Source organism: Siphateles boraxobius, unplaced genomic scaffold (genome assembly GCF_051911475.1).
Source record: "Siphateles boraxobius isolate OS27281-9 unplaced genomic scaffold, OSU_SipBor_1 414, whole genome shotgun sequence".
NCBI classification, from domain to species: domain Eukaryota; kingdom Metazoa; phylum Chordata; class Actinopteri; order Cypriniformes; family Leuciscidae; genus Siphateles; species Siphateles boraxobius.
This window is the reverse complement of record NW_027509047.1, coordinates 2,681-7,500: the sequence shown is the minus strand read 5'-3', so window position 1 is coordinate 7,500 and position 4,820 is coordinate 2,681. Positions and strand designations below refer to the sequence as shown.

General features: G+C 43.0%; 1 long non-coding RNA gene across 1 annotated transcript; it reads right to left on the bottom strand.

Moving 5' to 3' along the window:
• Positions 1-3,697: 3,697 nt before the first annotated feature.
• LOC143707648 (uncharacterized) lies at positions 3,698-4,416 on the bottom strand. Its single transcript, XR_013193189.1, has 3 exons — positions 4,363-4,416; positions 4,039-4,147; positions 3,698-3,768 (listed from the first exon to the last, which is right to left on the bottom strand). It is a non-coding gene; the product is annotated as an uncharacterized LOC143707648 (long non-coding RNA).
• Positions 4,417-4,820: the final 404 nt, after the last annotated feature.

Genomic DNA, 4,820 nt, shown 5'->3' with positions numbered 1-4,820 from the left:
ACTGGAGGGATGTTTTCATGCTCAAACAGCAACATTACAAACTAAGGAAATTTGAACATGGAAAAAAGCAAAATAGGTCTCATCTTGAATTCATAAATTCGTAGCAGATTCACAGATGAGGTCAAAGGTCAAACTAAACAAAACAGTACATCAAGTGCATCTGGGTGATGTTACATCTATCGAGAGAGAAACTATAGATGGAAAAACACATAGGTCAATCTGAGACACAAAAATGATACTCAATGGATCACAAAAACTGATACTAAACACTATTTTTGGCTCAATTATAGGTCAAATCCTGTGTTTCTTTGATAAACAGCACTACACCCGGACTCTCTTTTACACGTCAGGCCGCCCACTTCCTCTCTCACGCCCTTCCTGTTCTTTATTTCCCCCCTAATATGAGCCTTCAGGGCTTCTCACAGGCCCTAATGAGAGAGATATGCTTTCATTGGTCTTGACAGGCCCACGCTAGCACACCTCATCTTGGGCGGCAGGAGAGCAGAAAGCGCCCAGTGTCAGGAAAACACACAGCACATGCTGAAAGTCACATGACATGCTCTCACAGGAGTGGCCAGACGACAAACACAAGCCCTGCTCGGAAACAGACCTGCGTTTGCAGATGCTCATACGGAATAAAAGTCAAGTTATCTTTATTTCTTGTAGAGCTTTATGGGTTTGTTTCGAAGCAGATTCACTGTAATAAACAGGAACATAAGAGAATCAATAATGCAAACTTAAAATATGAGATGAATTCATATTCTGCTGTAAAACAGCTGTAAAGAAGACAATAGTGTAATTATTCACTTTGCGTCAATTCAGTTTGATAACCATCGATGTTGCAAACTTTTTCAATTATGAAACAGAGTTATGAGAGTTATATTTTATGTGTCTTATGGACTATAGACTATATTCGTGTTGCCCTAAATAAGAACAAATAAGTGTAGAAAGATGAGTTTGGGCAAAGATCATGTCAGTTATATAATCATCTTTGTGAAAGTATCGTTCATTTGAGACGGATCAGCTGAACAGAGTCACACAAGGTTCCCACACTTTCTGACAAATTAATTTCAATACATTTTCTAGGATACTAGAATTTCTTAAAAGATAAAATATTGTGTGGAATCATATTTAGTCAAAGAACGCGAAACAGACAGGATTGAAACAGACAGGATTGAAACAGACCGGAGTGAGGCAGACAGGATTGAAACAGACCGGAGTGAGGCAGGAAACAGACAGGATTGAAGCTGGAAACAGACAGGATTGATGCAGAAACAGACAGGATTGAAACAGACAGGATTGAAACAGACAGGATTGAAACAGACAGGATTGAAACAGACAGGATTGAGGCAGGAAACAGACAGGAAACAGACAAGATTGAAGCTGGAAACAGACAAGATTGAGGCAGGAAACAGACAGGATTGACGCAGAAATAGATAGGATTGAGGCAGGAAACAGACAGGATTGAGGCAGGAAACAGACAGGATTGATGCAGAAACAGACAGGATTGAGGCAGGAAACAGACAGGATTGAGGCAGGAAACAGACAGGATTGATGCAGAAACAGACAGGATTGAGGCAGGAAACAGACAGGATTGACGCAGAAATAGACAGGATTGAAACAGACAGGATTGAGGCAGGAAACAGACAGGATTGAAACAGACAGGATTGAGCCAGGAAAATAGACAGGATTGAGGCAGGAAACAGACAGGATTGAGGCAGGAAACAGACAGGATTGAGGCAGGAAACAGACAGTATTGAAGCAGAGAGGATTGATGCAGGAAACAGACAGGAAACAGACAGGATTGAGGCAGGAAACAGTCAGGAAACAGACAGGATTGAGGCAGGAAAATAGACAGGATTGAGGCAGGAAACAGACAGGATTGAGGCAGGAAACAGACAGGATTGAGGCAGGAAACAGACAGGATTGAGGCAGGAAACAGACAGGAAACAGACAGGATTGAGGCAGGAAACAGACAGGATTGAAACAGACAGGATTGAGGCAGGACACAGACAGGATTGAGGCAGGAAAATAGACAGGATTGAGGCAGGAAACAGACAGGATTGATGCAGAAATAGACAGGATTGATGCAGGAAACAGACAGGAAACAGACAGGATTGAGGCAGGAAACAGACAGGATTGAAGCAGAGAGGATTGAGGCTGGAAACAGTCAGGAAACAGACAGGATTGAGGCAGGAAAATAGACAGGATTGAGGCAGGAAACAGACAGGATTGAGGCAGGAAACAGACAGGATTGAGGCAGGAAACAGACAGGAAACAGACAGGATTGAGGCAGGAAACAGACAGGATTGAAGCAGAGAGGATTGAGGCAGGACACAGATAGGATTGAGGCAGGAAAATAGACAGGATTGAGGCAGGAAACAGACAGGATTGAGGCAGGAAACAGACAGGATTGAGGCTGGAAACAGTCAGGAAACAGACAGGATTGAGGCAGGAAACAGACAGGAAACAGACAGGATTGAGGCAGGAAACAGTCAGGAAACAGACAGGATTGAGGCAGGAAACAGACAGGAAACAGACAGGATTGAGGCAGGAAACAGTCAGGAAACAGACAGGATTGAGGCAGGAAACAGACAGGAAACAGACAGGATTGAGGCAGGAAACAGACAGGAAACAGACAGGATTGAGGCAGGAAACAGACAGGAAACAGACAGGATAGAGGCAGGAAACAGACAGGATTGAAGCAGAGAGGATTGATGCAGGAAACAGACAGGAAACAGACAGGATTGAGGCTGGAAACAGTCAGGAAACAGACAGGATTGAGGCAGGAAACAGACAGGAAACAGACAGGATTGAGGCAGGAAACAGTCAGGAAACAGACAGGATTGAGGCAGGAAACAGACAGGAAACAGACAGGATTGAGGCAGGAAACAGTCAGGAAACAGACAGGATTGAGGCAGGAAACAGACAGGAAACAGACAGGATTAAGGGCAGGAAACAGACAGGAAACAGACAGGATTGAGGCAGGAAACAGACAGGAAACAGACCGGATTGAGGCAGGAAACAGACAGGATTGAGGCAGGAAACAGAGAGGATTGAGGCAGGAAACAGACAGGATTGAGGCAGGAAACAGACAGGATTGAGGCAGGAAACAGAGAGGATTGAGGCAGGAAACAGACAGGATTGAAGCAGAGAGGATTGATGCAGGAAACAGACAGGAAACAGACAGGATTGAGGCAGGAAACAGTCAGGAAACAGACAGGATTGAGGCAGGAAACAGACAGGAAACAGACAGGATTGAGGCAGGAAACAGACAGGATTGAAGCAGAGAGGATTGATGCAGGAAACAGACAGGAAACAGACAGGATTGAGGCAGGAAACAGACAGGATTGAGGCAGGAAACAGTCAGGAAACGGACAGGATTGAGGCAGGAAACAGACAGGAAACGGACAGGATTGAGGCAGGAAACAGACAGGAAACGGACAGGATTGAGGCAGGAAACAGACAGGAAACAGACAGGATTGAGGCAGGAAACAGACAGGATTGAGGCAGGAAAAAACAGACAGGAAACAGACAGGATTGAGGCAGGAAACAGACAGGAAACAGACAGGATTGAGGCAGGAAACCGACAGGAAATAGACAGGATTGAGGCAGAAAACAGACAGGAAACAGACAGGATTGAGGCAGGAAACCGACAGGAAATAGACAGGATTGAGGCAGAAAACAGAAAGGAAACAGTACCTGGTTGTATTTAGATGCTGAGTTGAGACTGATTCTTCTTTTGCCACAAACGGGCTTCTCAACAGACTGAAAGAGAGAAACAGGCGCTTTCCTTCATCTCACAGCTAAGGAACAGGAAGATCTTGAGATGTTTTGGAAGGAAAAGGATGAAAAGGCGAGGATGCTTTAAAAGAGAAATGAAACGACAGGGGAAAAGAGGATAATCCAAAAGCATCTGCTTGTTTACACCATATACGCAAATGCAAAACTCCTAAACTGAACAACATCAGCCTGCAAACCACACACAAGCAAACAACCACAGAGTTGATGGATGGATGAAAAACCAGAGTAACTCACTGTGAAGCGTCTGTTACTACAGGTAGAGCGATGTCTTCACCAGTGAAGTCCAGTTCATCCACCAGACTGTTGTTTCGGGAGATGACAGGGCCATCCAACTTTTTCTTAACTGTAAAGAAAATTAAATTATAGTATCTTCATCAAACCACAAACTCGCATGACAGATGATATAAAAGATAACAGGCAAGTATTTAGATGTGAAAGAATAAAAATAATTGCACAAATGTCAGAAAATGTAATTCTGGAGAAAACTCAAGAAAAGAGACTGAGAAAGCAAGAGAGAGCAATTGCAAAATAGAGGTAAGGAAAATAAAAGATAGATACCTGGAGAAGAAGGACAGCTGAGAGTGAAAGCTGACCACGAGCGCTGACGGTCTGTTGACATGCAGATAGAAGAAAAAGTGCAAACTAAGATCATGCTAAATGACAAACAACACAAGATAAGCGGCAGAGGCAGAACATGATCAATATGAAAGTTGAGGTAGTAAAGGTGTGTACTTATGCCAAATGTTGTTTTTTTTGCATAAATAGTGTGAATATTCCAAAAAGAAAAAGTACACTTTAAACCGAATGATGCACTTAATAGACTGAATAATTAAGTGCATTATGTTATGCATGCTAACCAATTAGCCTGATAAAAAAAGGTGCGTCCCAAATTGCGCACTATTCTATGCCATATTTATTAGTGTAAAAATTCCAAAAAGAAAAAAATTCCACATCAAATACCCACATGATGCACTTAACTGAAAAAACTAAGTGTGGGTTGATGGACACTTCATGCA